Source organism: Phyllobates terribilis, unplaced genomic scaffold (genome assembly GCF_046119375.1).
Source record: "Phyllobates terribilis strain yellow unplaced genomic scaffold, ASM4611937v1 Scaffold_11__3_contigs__length_659146591, whole genome shotgun sequence".
Classification (NCBI taxonomy): Eukaryota; Metazoa; Chordata; class Amphibia; order Anura; family Dendrobatidae; genus Phyllobates; species Phyllobates terribilis.
Window position 1 is genome coordinate 602,408,107 of NW_027362771.1, and position 13,897 is coordinate 602,422,003.

Here is a 13,897-nt window from a genome sequence, read left to right on the forward strand (position 1 = left end):
ATCAAAGTGAAAGGAGGTCCCGACGTGCCTTAAATATTCAATGTTTTGATTTTGTTCCCCGATGATTTTTCTCATCAAAGAATTGTTTGTAAGATATTAATCTATAACATTCAACTAAAAGACACTTTTTTAGACACTGTGCTGACAGATAGCAACACAGCTTTAGTTTTAATCCAGACATGGGTTAAGTTATGAAAAAGTTTTTTGACCCCGACATGATTTGAACACGCAACCTTCTGATTTGGAGTCAGACACGCTACCGTTGCGCCACGAGGTCATATGAAAAGAAACTTTCCGCCCATAATATAACTCACTTAAAAAGTGCATGAAGAAATCCTGGCACACCTTCTCGAAATTTGCTACTTTTACTTACAGACTGAAAAAGACATAAACAAGGACGAATGAACATCTTGATATTGGGAATGCAGGGATTTCCAGTTTAAAATTTAGAATCTAGTAATGAACACTTTTTTCTTATGGTTTGAAAGATAACAATGCTATGATCAAAGTGAAAAGAAATCCCGAAGTACATTAAATATTCAATGTTTTGATTTCGTTTCATGATGATTTTTCTCATCAAAGAATTGTTTATAAGATATTAATCTATAACATTCAACTAAAAGACACTTTTTTAGACACTACGCTGACATATAGCAACACAGTTTCAATTTTAATCCAGACATGGGTTAAGTAATGAAAAAGTTGCTTGACCCTGGCGTGATTTGAACACGCAACCTTCTGAACTGGAGTCAGACGCGCTACCGTTGCGCCACAAGGTCATATGACAAAAAACTTTCCGCCCATAATTCACTTAAAAAGTGCATGAAGAAATCGTGCACACCTTCTCCAAATTTGCTACTTTTACTTACAGACTGAAAAAGACATAAACAAGGACGAATGAATATCTTGGTAGTGGGAATGTAGGGTTTTCCAGTTTAAAATTTAGAGTCTAGTAAAAAACCCTTTTTTCTTATTGATTCAAAGATGACAATGCTATGATCAAAGTGAAAGCAGATCCCGACGTGCCTTAAATATTCAATGTTTTGATTTTGCTTCCTGATTATTTTTCTCATCAAATAATTGTTTATGAGATAATAATCTATAACATTCAACTAAAAGACACTTTTTCAGACACTGTGCTGACAGATAGCAACACAGCTTCAATTTTAATCCAGACATGGGTTAAGTTATGAAAAAGTATTTTGATCTCGACATGATTTGAACACGCAACCTTCTGTTCTGCAGTCAGAAGCTCTACCGTTGCTCCACGAGGTCATATGAAAAGAAACTTTCCGCCCATAATATAACTCACGTAAAAATTGCATGAAGAAATCGTGGCACACTTTCTCAAAATTTGCTACTTTTACTTACAGACTGAAAAAGACATAAACAAGGATGAATGAACATCTTGATATTGGGAATGCAGGGATTTCCAGTTTAAAATTTAGAATCTATTAATAAACCCTTTCTTCTTATGGTTTCAAAGATGACAATGCTATGATCAAAGTGAAAAGAGATCCCGAAATGCATTAAATATTCAATGTTTTGATTTCGTTTCACGATGATTTTTCTCATGAAAGAATTGTTTATAAGATATTAATCTATAACATTCAACTAAAAGACACTTTTTTAGACACTGCGCTGACAGATAGCAACACAGTTTCAATTTTAATCTAGACATGGGTTAAGTAATGAAAAAGTTGCTTGACCCTGGAGTGATTTGAACACGTAACTTTCTGATATGGAGTCAGACGTGTCACTGTTGCACCACAAGATCATACGGAAAGAAACTTTCCGCCCATAATTCACTTAAAAAGTGCATGAAGAAATCGTGGCACACCTCGAAATTTGCTACTTTTACTAACAGACTGAAAAAGACATAAACAAGGACGAATGAATATCTTGGTATTGGGAATGGAAGGTTTTCCAGTTTAAAATTTAGAGTCTAGTAAAGAACCCTTTTTTCTTTTGGATTCAAAGATGACAATGCTATGATCAAAGTGAAAAGAGAACCCAACGTGCCTTAAATATTCAATGTTTTGATTTAACTTCCCTATGATTTTTCTCATCAAATATTTGTTTATTAGATATTAATTTATAACATTCAACTAAAAGACACTTTTTCAGACACATAGCAGCACAGCTTCAATTTTAATCCAGACATGGGTTAAGTTAGGAATAAGCTTTTTGACCCCAATGTGATTTGAACACGCAACCGTCTGATCTGGAGTCAGACGCGCTACCGTTGCGCCACAATGTCATATACAAAGAAACATTCCGCCCATAATTTAACTCACTTACAAATTGCATGAAGAAATCGTGGCACACCTTCTCGAAATTTGCTACTTTTACTTACAGACTGAAAAAGACATAAACAAGGACGAATGAACATCTTGATATTGGAAATGCAGGGATTTCCAGTTTAAAATTTAGAATCTATTAATGAACCCTTTTTTCTTATGGTTTCAAAGATGACAATGCTATGATCAAAATGAAAAGAGATCCCGAAATGCATTAAATATTCAAAGTTTTGATTTCGTATCACGATGATTTTTCTCATGAAAGAATTGTTTATAAGATATTAATCTATAACATTCAACTAAAAGACACTTTTTTAGACACTGCGCTGACATATAGCAACACAGTTTCAATTTTAATCCAGACATGGGTTAAGTAATGAAAAAGTTGCTTGACCCTGGTGTGATTTGAACACGCAAACTTCTGATGTGAAGTCAGACGAGCTACCGTTGCACCACAAGATCATACGAAAAAAAGCTTTCCGCCCATAATTCACATGAAAAGTGTATGAAGAAATCGCGCAAACCTTCTCGAAATTTGCTACTTTTGCTCACAGACTGAAAATGACATAAACAAGGACGAATGAACATCTTGATATTGGTAATGCAGGGTTTTCCTGTTTAAAATTTTGAATCTAGTTAAGAACCCTTTTTTCTTATGGATTCAAAGATGACAATGCTATGATCAAAGTGAAAGGAGATCCCGACATGCCTTAAATATTCAATGTTTTGATTTTGTTCCCCGATGATTTTTGTCATCAAGGAATTGTTTGTAAGATATTAATCTATAACATTCAACTAAAAGACACTTTTTTAGACACTGTGCTGACAGATAGCAACACAGCTTTAGTTTTAATCCAGACATAGGTTAAGTTATGAAAAAGTTTTTTGACCCCGACATGATTTGAACACGCAACCTTCTGATCTGGAGTCAGATGTGCTAACGTTGCACCACGAGGTCATATGAAAAGAAACTTTCAGCCCATAATATAACTCACTTAAAAAGTGCATGAAGAAATTGTGGCACACCTTCTCGAAATTTGCTACTTTTACTTACAGACTGAAAAAGACATAAACAAGGACGAATGAACATCTTGATATTGGGAATGCAGGGATTTCCAGTTTAAAATTTGGAATCTAGTAATGAACACTTTTTTCCTATGGTTTGAAAGATAACAATGCTATGATCAAAGTGAAAAGAAATCCCGAAGTGCATTAAATATTCAATGTTTTGATTTCGTTTCCCGATGATTTTTCTCATCAAAGAATTGTTTTTAAGATATTAATCTATAACATTCAACTAAAAGACACTTTTTTAGACACTGCGCTGACATATAGCAACACAGTTTCAATTTTAATCCAGACATGGGTTAAGTAATGAAAAAGTTGCTTGACCCTGGTGTGATTTGAACACGCAAACTTCTGATGTGAAGTCAGATGCGCTACCGTTGCACCACAAGATAATACGAAAAGAAACTTTCCGCCCATAATTCACATGAAAAGTATATGAAGAAATCGCGCAAACCTTCTCGAAATTTGCTACTTTTGCTCACAGACTGAAAATGACATAAACAAGGACGAATGAACATCTTGATATTGGGAATGCAGGGTTTTCCTGTTTAAAATTTAGAATCTAGTTAAGAACCCTTTTTTTCTTATGGATTCAAAGATGACAATGCTATGATAAAAGGGAAAGGAGGTCGCGACGTGCCTTAAATATTCAATGTTTTGATTTTGTTCCACGATGATTTTTCTCATCAAAGAATTGTTTTTAAGATATTAATCTATAACATTCAACTAAAAGACACTTTTTTAGACACTGCGCTGACATATAGCAACACAGTTTCAATTTTAATCCAGACATGGGTTAAGTAATGAAAAAGTTGCTTGACCCTGGTGTGATTTGAACACGCAAACTTCTGATGTGAAGTCAGATGCGCTACCGTTGCACCACAAGATCATACGAAAAGAAACTTTCCGCCCATAATTCACATGAAAAGTGTATGAAGAAATCACGCAAACCTTCTCGAAATTTGCTACTTTTGCTCACAGACTGAAAATGACATAAACAAGGCGAATGAACATCTTGATATTGGGAATGCAGGGTTTTCCTGTTTAAAATTTAGAATCTAGTTAAGAACCCTTTTTTTCTTATGGATTCAAAGATGACAATGCTATGATCAAAGGGAAAGGAGATCGCGACGTGCCTTAAATATTCAATGTTTTGATTTTGTTCCACGATGATTTTTCTCATCAAAGAATTGTTTGTAAGATATTAATCTATAAAATTCAACTAAAAGACACTTTTTTAGACACTGTGCTGACAGATAGCAACACAGCTTTAGTTTTAATCCAGACATGGGTTAAGTTATGAAAAATTTTTTTGACACCGACGTGATTTGAACACGCAACCTTCTGATCTGGAGTCAGACGCGTTACCGTTGCACCACAAGATCATATGAAAAGAAGCTTTCCGCCCATAATTCACTTAAAAAGTGCATGAAGAAATCGTGCACACCTTCTCGAAATTTGCTACTTTTACTTACAGACTGAAAAAGACATAAACAAGGACGAATTAATATCTTGGTATTGGGAATGGAGGGTTTTCCAGTTTAAAATTTAGAGTCTAGTAAAGAACCCTTTTTTCTTATGGATTCAAAGATGACAATGCTATGATCAAAGTGAAAGCAGATCCCGACTTGCCTTAAATATTCAATGTTTTGATTTTGCTTCCTGTTATTTTTCTCATCAAATAATTGTTTATGAGATATTAATCTATAACATTCAACTAAAAGACACTTTTTCAGACACTGTGCTGACAGATAGCAACACAGCTTCAATTTTAATCCAGACATGGGTTAAGTTATGAAAAAGTATTTTGATCTCGACATAATATGAACACGCAACCTTCTGATCTGGAGTCAGACGCGCTACAGTTGCTCCACGAGTTCATATGAAAAGAAACTTTCCGCCCATAATATAACTCACTTAAAAATTGCATGAAGAAATCGTGGCACACTTTCTCGAAATTTGCTACTTTTACTTACAGACTGAAAAAGACATAAACAAGGATGAATGAATATCTTGATATTGGGAATGCAGGGATTTCCAGTTTAAAATTTAGAATCTATTAATAAACCCTTTTTCTTATGGTTTCAAAGATGACAATGCTATGATCAAAGTGAAAAGAGATCCCGAAATGCATTAAATATTCCATGTTTTGATTTCGTTTCACGATGATTTTTCTCATGAAAGAATTGTTTATAAGATATTAATCTATAACATTCAACTAAGAGACACTTTTTTAGACACTGCGCTGACAGATAGCAACACAGTTTCAATTTGAATCCAGACATGGGTTAAGTAATGAAAATGTTGCTTGACCCTGGCGTGATTTGAACACGCAACCTTCTGATCGGGAGTCAGATGTGTCACTGTTGCACCACAATATCATACGGAAAGAAACTTTCCACCCATAATTCACTTAAAAAGTGCATGAAGAAATCGTGGCACACCTCGAAATTTTCTACTTTTACTAACAGACTGAAAAAGACATAAACAAGGACGAATGAATATCTTGGTATTGGGAATGGAGGGTTTTTCAGTTTAAAATTTAGAGTCTAGTAAAGAACCCTTTTTTCTTATGGATTCAAAGATGACAATGCTATGATCAAAGTGAAAAGAGATCCCAACGTGCCTTAAAAATTCAATGTTTTGATTTCGCTTCCCTATGATTTTTCTCATCAAATAATTGTTTATAAAATATTAATTTATAACATTCAACTAAAAGATGCTTTTCAGACACTGTGCTGACAGATAGCAACACAGCTTCAATTTTAATCCAGACATGGGTTAAGTTATGAATAAGCTTTTCGACCCAGACGTGATTTGAACACGCAACCTTCTGATCTGGAGTCAGACGCGCTACCAATGCACCACGAGGTCATATGAAAAGAAACTTTCCGCCCATAATATAACTCACTTAAAAATTGCATGAAGAAATCGTGGCACATCTTCTCGAAATTTGCTACTTTTACTTACAGACTGAAAAAGACATAAACAAGGACGAATGAACATCTTGATATTGGGAATGCAGGGATTTCCAGTTTAAAATTTAGAATCTATTAATAAACCCTTTTTTCTTATGGTTTCAAAGATGACAATGCTATGATCAAAGTGAAAAGAGATCCCAAAGTGCATTAAATATTCAATGTTTTGACGACATTTCCCGATGATTCTTCTCATCAAAGAATTGTTTAAAAGATATTTATCTATAACAATCAACGAAAAGACACTTTTTTAGACACTGCGCTGACAGATAGCAACACAGTTTCAATTTTAATCCAGACATGAGTTAAGTAATGAAAAAGTTGCTTGACCCTGGCGTGATTTGAACACGCAAACTTCTGATCTGGAGTCAGAGGCGCTACCGTTGCACTACAACATCATATGAAAAGAAACTTTCCTCCCATAATTCACATGAAAAGTGTATGAAGAAATCGCACAAACCTTCTCGAAATTTGCTACTTTTGCTCACAGACTGAAAATGACATAAACAAGGACGAATGAACATCTTGATATTGGGAATGCAGGGTTTTCCTGTTTAAAATTTAGAATCTAGTTATGAACACTTTTTTCTTATGGATTCAAAGATGACAATGCTATGATCAAAGTGAAAGGAGATCCCGACGTGCCTTAAATATTCAATGTTTTGATTTTGTTCCCCGATGATTTTTCTCATGAAAGAATTGTTTATAAGATATTAATCTATAACATTCAACTAAAAGACACTTTTTTAGACACTGCGCTGACAGATAGCAACACAGTTTCAATTTTAATCCAGACATGGGTTAAGTAATGAAAAAAGGTGCTTGACCCTGGCGTGATTTGAACACGCAACCTTCTGATCTGGAGTCAGACGCGCTACCAATGCGCCACAAGGTCATATGAAAAGAAACTTTCCGCCCATAATATAACTCACTTAAAAATTGCATGAAGAAATCGTGGCACACCTTCTCGAAATTTGCTACTTTTACTTACAGACTGAAAAAGACATAAACAAGGACGAATGAACATCTTGATATTGGGAATGCAGCGATTTCCAGTTTAAAATTTAGAATCTATTAATGAACCTTTTTTTCTTATGGTTTCAAAGATGACAATGCTATGATCAAAGTGAAAAGAGATCCCGAAGTGCATTAAATATTCAATGTTTTGACGACATTTCCCGATGATTCTTCTCATCAAAGAATTGTTTATAAGATATTAATCTATAACAATCAACTAAAAGACACTTTTTTTGACACTGTGCTGACAGATAGCAACACAGTTTCAATTTTAATCCAGACATGGGTTAAGTAATGAAAAAGTTGCTTGACCCTGGCGTGATTTGAACACGCAAACTTCTGATCTGGAGTCAGACGCGCTACCGTTGCACCACAAGATAATATGAAAAGAAACTTTCCGCCCATAATTCACATGAAAAGTGTATGAAGAAATCGCACAAACCTTCTCGAAATTTGCTACTTTTGCTCACAGACTGAAAATGACATAAACAAGGACGAATGAACATCTTGATATTGGGAATGCAGGGTTTTCCTGTTTAAAATTTAGAATCTAGTTATGAACCCTTTTTTCTTATGGATTCAAAGATGACAATGCTATGATCAAAGTGAAAGGAGATCCCGACGTGCCTTAAATATTCAATGTTTTGATTTTGTTCCCCGATGATTTTTCTCATGAAAGAATTGTTTATAAGATATTAATCTATAACATTCAACTAAGAGACACTTTTTTAGACACTGCGCTGACAGATAGCAACACAGTTTCAATTTTAATCCAGACATGCGTTAAGTAATGAAAAAGTTGCTTGACCCTGGCGTGATTTGAACACACAACCTTCTGATCTGGAGTCAGATGCGTCACTGTTGCACCACAAGATCATACGGAAAGAAACTTTCCACCCATAATTCACTTAAAAAGTGCATGAAGAAATCGTGTCACACCTCGAAATTTTCTACTTTTACTAACAGACTGAAAAAGACATAAACAAGGACGAATGAATATCTTGGTATTGGGAATGGAGGGTTTTCCAGTTTAAAATTTAGAGTCTAGTAAAGAACCCTTTTTTCTTATGGATTCAAAGATGACAATGCTATGATCAAAGTGAAAAGAGATCCCAACGTGCCTTAAAAATTCAATATTTTGATTTCGCTTCCCTATGATTTCTCTCATCAAATAATTGTTTATAAAATATTAATTTATAACATTCAACTAAAAGACACTTTACAGACTCTGTGCTGACAGATAGCAACACAGCTTCAATTTTAATCCAGACATGGGTTAAGTTATGAATAAGCTTTTTGACCCAGACGTGATTTGAACACGCAACTTTCTGATCTGGAGTCAGACGCGCTACCATTGCGCCACGATGTCATATGAAAAGAAACTTTCCGCCAATAATATAACTCACTTAAAAATTGCATGAAGAAATCGTGGCACACCTTCTCGAAATTTGCTACTTTTACTTACAGACTGAAAAAGACATAAGCAAGGACGAATGAACATCTTGATATTGGGAATGCAGGGATTTCCAGTTTAAAATTTAGAATCTATTAATGAACCCTTTTTTCTTATGGATTCAAAGATGACAATGCTATGATCAAAGTGAAAGCAGATCCCGACTTGCCTTAAATATTCAATGTTTTGATTTTGCTTCCTGATTATTTTTCTCATCAAATAATTGTTTATGAGATATTAATCTATAACATTCAACTAAAAGACACTTTTTTAGACACTGCGCTGACAGATAGCAACACAGTTTCAATTTTAATACAGACGTGGGTTAAGTAATGAAAAAGTTGCTTGACCTTGGCGTGATTTGAACATGCAAACTTCTGTTATGGAGTCAGATGCGCTACCGTTGCACCACAAGATCATACGAAAAGAAACTTTCCGCCCATAATTCACATGAAAAGTGTATGAAGAAATCGCGCAAACCTCGAAATTTGCTACTCTTGCTTACAAACTGAAAATGACATAAACAAGGACGAATGAACATCTTGATATTGGGAATGCATTGTTTTCCTGTTTAAAATTTAGAATCTAGTTAAGAACCCTTTTTTCTTATGGATTCAAAGATGACAATGCTATGATCAAAGTGAAAGGAGATCCCGACGTGCCTTAAATATTCAATGTTTTGATTTTGTTCCCCGATGATTTTTCTCATCAAAGAATTGTTTATAAGATATTAATCTATAACATTCAGCTAAAAGACACTTTTTCAGACACTGTGCTGACAGATAGCAACACAGCTTTAGTTTTAATCCAGACATGGGTTAAGTTATGAAAAAGTTTTTGGACCCTGACGTGATTTGAACACGCAACCTTCTGATCTGGAGTCAGACGCGCTACCATTGCGCCATGAGGTTATATGATAAGAAACTTTCCACCCATAATATAACTCACTTAAAAAGTGCATGAAATCGTGGCACACCTTCTCGAAATTTGCTACTTTTACTTACAGACTGAAAAAGACATAAACAAGGACGAATGAACATCTTGATATTGGGAATGCAGGGATTTCCAGTTTAAAATTTAGAATCTAGTAATGAACACTTTTTTCTTATGGTTTCAAAGATGACAATGCTATGATCAAAGTGATAAGAGATCCCGAAGTGCATTAAATATTCAATGTTTTGACGACATTTCCCGATGATTCTTCTCATCAAAGAATTGTTTATAAGATATTAATCTATAACAATCAACTAAAAGACCCTTTTTTAGACACTGCGCTGACAGATAGCAACACAGTTACAATTTTAATCCAGACATGGGTTAAGTTATGAAAAACTTTTCTGACCCCGATATGATTTGAACACACAATCTTCTGATCTGGAGTCAGACGCGCTACCGTTGCACCACAAGATCATATGAAAAGAATCTTTCCACCCATAATTCACATCAAACGTGTATGAAGAAATCGCGCAAACCTTCTCGAAATTTGCTACTTTTGCTCACAGACTGAAAATGACATAAACAAGGACGAATGAACATCTTGACATTGGGAATGCAGGGTTTTCCTGTTTAAAATTTAGAATCTAGTTATGAACCCTTTTTTCTTATGGATTCAAAGATGACAATGCTGTGATCAAAGTGAAAGAAGATCCCGACGTGCCTTAAATATTCAATGTTTTGATTTTGTTCCCCGATGATTTTTCTCATGAAAGTATTGTTTATAAGATATTAATCTATAACATTCAACTAAAAGACACTTTTTTAGACACTGCACTGACAGATAGCAACACAGTTTCAATTTTAATCCAGACATGGGTTAAGTAATGAAAAAGTTGCTTGACCCTGGCGTGATTTGAACACGCAACCTTCTGATCTGGAGTCAGACGTGCTACCAATGCACCACGAGGTCATATGAACAGAAACTTTCCGCCCATAATATAACTCACTTAAAAATTGCATGAAGAAATCGTGGCACACCTTCTCGAAATTTGCTACTTTTACTTACAGACTGAAAAAGACATAAACAAGGACGAATGAACATCTTGATATTGGGAATGCAGGGATTTCCAGTTTAAAATTTAGAATCTATTAATGAACCCTTTTTTCTTATGGTTTCAAAGATGACAATGCTATGATCAAAGTGAAAAGAGATCCCGAAGTGCATTAAATATTCAATGTTTTGACGACATTTCCCGATGATTCTTCTCATCAAAGAATTGTTTATAAGATATTAATCTATAACAATCAACTAAAAGACACTTTTTTAGACACTGCGCTGACAGATAGCAACACAGTTTCAATTTTAATCCAGACATGGGTTAAGTAATGAAATAGTTGCTTGACCCTGGCGTGATTTGAACACGCAAACTTCTGATCTGGAGTCAGACGCGCTACCGTTGCACCACAAGATCATATGAAAAGAAACTTTCCGCCCATAATTCACATGAAAAGTGTATGAAGAAATCTCACAAACCTTCTCGAAATTTGCTACTTTTGCTCACAGACTGAAAATGACATAAACAAGGACGAATGAACATCTTGATATTGGGAATGCAGGGTTTTCCTGTTTAAAATTTAGAATCTAGTTATGAACCCTTTTTTCTTATGGATTCAAAGATGACAATGCTATGATCAAAGTGAAAGGAGATCCCGACGTGCCTTAAATATTCAATGTTTTGATTTTGTTCCCTGATGATTTTTCTCATGAAAGAATTGTTTATAAGATATTAATCTATAACATTCAACTAAAAGACACTTTTTTAGACACTGCGCTGACAGATAGCAACACAGTTTCAATTTTAATCCAGACATGGGTTAAGTAATGAAAAAGTTGCTTGACCCTGGCGTGATTTGAACACGCAACCTTCTGATCTGGAGTCAGATGCGTCACTGTTGCACCACAAGATCATACGGAAAGAAACTTTCCACCCATAATTCACTTAAAAAGTGCATGAAGAAATCGTGTCACACCTCGAAATTTTCTACTTTTACTAACAGACTGAAAAAGACATAAACAAGGACGAATGAATATCTTGGTATTGGGAATGGAGGGTTTTCCAGTTTAAAATTTAGAGTCTAGTAAAGAACCCTTTTTTCTTATGGATTCAAAGATGACAATGCTATGATCAAAGTGAAAGGAGATCCCAACGTGCCTTAAATATTCAATATTTTGATTTCGCTTCCCTATGATTTCTCTCATTAAATAATTGTTTATAAAATATTAATTTATAACATTCAACTAAAAGACGCTTTTCAGACTCTGTGCTGACAGATAGCAACACAGATTCAATTTTAATCCAGACATGGGTTAAGTTATGAATAAGCTTTTTGACCCAGACGTGATTTGAACACGCAACCTTCTGATCTGGAGTCAGACGCGCTACCATTGCGCCACGATGTCATATGAAAAGAAACTTTCCGCCAATAATATAACTCACGTAAAAAGTGCATGAAGAAATCGTGGCACACCTTCTCGAAATTGCCACTTTTACTTACAGACTGAAAAAGACATAAACAAGGATGAATGAACATCTTGATATTGGGAATGCAGGGATTTCCAGTTTAAAATTTAGAATCTAGTAATGAACACTTTTTTCTTATGGTTTCAAAGATAACAATGCTATGATCAAAGTGAAAAGAGATCCCAACGTGTCTTAAATATTCAATGTTTTGATTTCGTTTCACAATGATTTTTCTCATCAAAGAATTGTTTATAAGATATTAATCTATAACATTCAACTAAAAGACACTTTTTTTGACACTGCGCTGACAGATAGCAACACAGTTTCAATTTTAATCCAGACATGGGTTAAGTAATGAAAAAGTTGCTTAACCCTGGCGTGATTTGAACACACAACCTTCTGATTGGGAGTCAGACGCGTCACTGTTGCACCACAAGATCATACGAAAAGAAACTTTCCGCCCATAATTCACTTAAAAAGTGCATGAAGAAATCGTGGCTAGTGTTGAGCCACCCCCGTAGTGTTCGAGTTCGGTTCGGTTCGTCGAACACCCGTGTGTTCGTCGAACTGTTCGTCGAACTGCTCGTCGAACACCTTCGAACACCGTTAAAACCAATGGCAGGCAAGCAAAAACACATAGAAACACATAGAAAACACCTTCAAAGGTGTCCAAAAGCTGACAAACTGCTCAGAAGACACAACTAACACATGGAAAAGTGACAAGTACATATAGTCATGCGAAAAGAAAAGAGGTGGAGGAGTAAAAGAAGGGGGAGACACAGATATAGGCATGTCATGCCCTTCTAAAATCCAAAAAGTGAGAAGCCGACACGGCCAGTCCGTTCCTGCCCGTGCCACCTCTGTGTCGCCGGGTTTGTGCCAGAGCCACGGTGGACCCTGACGGCCAGCCCCCCTATCCCAATACTGGTGCCTGTCCGCCGGTGGGTCGAGGCCCCCCTCGGTGGGGGGGGGAGTAACATCTGCAGAAGAAAGACCATCTTCCAGCCAAACTAAGATGTCGGCTTCTTTTCGTGGACAATGTGATACGATCCCATTCTTACGGACATGCCCATCGCTACAAATTACAGATGAGGCACAAAAACAGCAGGTGCTTCAACAGATATAAAGTGCTCCTTCAAGTGGGCTCTCCATCACCTCAATTTCAACATCACAAATACTCCAGTCCTCAGAGGTGTCACCCCGATCGCACTTGCTTCCTCACAGCTCCCAAGTCTCCAGCTGCCCGTCTGAGTATGGGGTAACACAGATGGTTGAGTCTGCACAGCTGTTTACTCATACTATTGTTATGTTCTGCTACCAAAGCTAAGGAAAGAGAGGAGATCTGTCCCTACGATAGAACTCAGCTGAATCCCTACGATGTAACAGGGAACCTGATCCTGCGATCAGACCTGCTAAAGTCCTAAGCTAGTCTGTACGGAGACCTATAGATGTGGGGAAGGAATCCCTACAAGTACTAAGCACTGGGAGGAAAATGGGACACCTCCTAACAGAAATAGTAGCAGACAGACGAACAAACAAAATATATAGAACATAGAGGTCCGTAGACCAAGCAAACTAACAGAGTTAGATACAGAGCACAGGCTAGCTAGAAAGTAGTTATAC

General features: G+C 35.9%; 8 non-coding genes across 8 annotated transcripts; all 8 read right to left on the minus strand.

The window, feature by feature from the left end:
• Window positions 1-205: 205 nt before the first annotated feature.
• Window positions 206-277, minus strand: TRNAW-CCA (transfer RNA tryptophan (anticodon CCA)). The gene has a single exon. It is a non-coding gene; the product is annotated as a tRNA-Trp (tRNA).
• A 430-nt stretch (window positions 278-707) lies between these two features.
• TRNAW-CCA (transfer RNA tryptophan (anticodon CCA)) lies at window positions 708-779 on the minus strand. Its single transcript has one exon. It is a non-coding gene; the product is annotated as a tRNA-Trp (tRNA).
• A 2,407-nt stretch (window positions 780-3,186) lies between these two features.
• Window positions 3,187-3,258, minus strand: TRNAW-CCA (transfer RNA tryptophan (anticodon CCA)). Its single transcript has one exon. It is a non-coding gene; the product is annotated as a tRNA-Trp (tRNA).
• Window positions 3,259-6,170: 2,912 nt separating this feature from the next.
• TRNAW-CCA (transfer RNA tryptophan (anticodon CCA)) lies at window positions 6,171-6,242 on the minus strand. The gene has a single exon. It is a non-coding gene; the product is annotated as a tRNA-Trp (tRNA).
• A 927-nt stretch (window positions 6,243-7,169) lies between these two features.
• Window positions 7,170-7,241, minus strand: TRNAW-CCA (transfer RNA tryptophan (anticodon CCA)). The gene has a single exon. It is a non-coding gene; the product is annotated as a tRNA-Trp (tRNA).
• A 3,409-nt stretch (window positions 7,242-10,650) lies between these two features.
• On the minus strand, window positions 10,651-10,722 carry TRNAW-CCA (transfer RNA tryptophan (anticodon CCA)). Its single transcript has one exon. It is a non-coding gene; the product is annotated as a tRNA-Trp (tRNA).
• A 430-nt stretch (window positions 10,723-11,152) lies between these two features.
• TRNAW-CCA (transfer RNA tryptophan (anticodon CCA)) lies at window positions 11,153-11,224 on the minus strand. Its single transcript has one exon. It is a non-coding gene; the product is annotated as a tRNA-Trp (tRNA).
• Window positions 11,225-12,140: 916 nt separating this feature from the next.
• TRNAW-CCA (transfer RNA tryptophan (anticodon CCA)) lies at window positions 12,141-12,214 on the minus strand. The gene has a single exon. It is a non-coding gene; the product is annotated as a tRNA-Trp (tRNA).
• Between the last annotated feature and the right edge of the window lie 1,683 nt (window positions 12,215-13,897).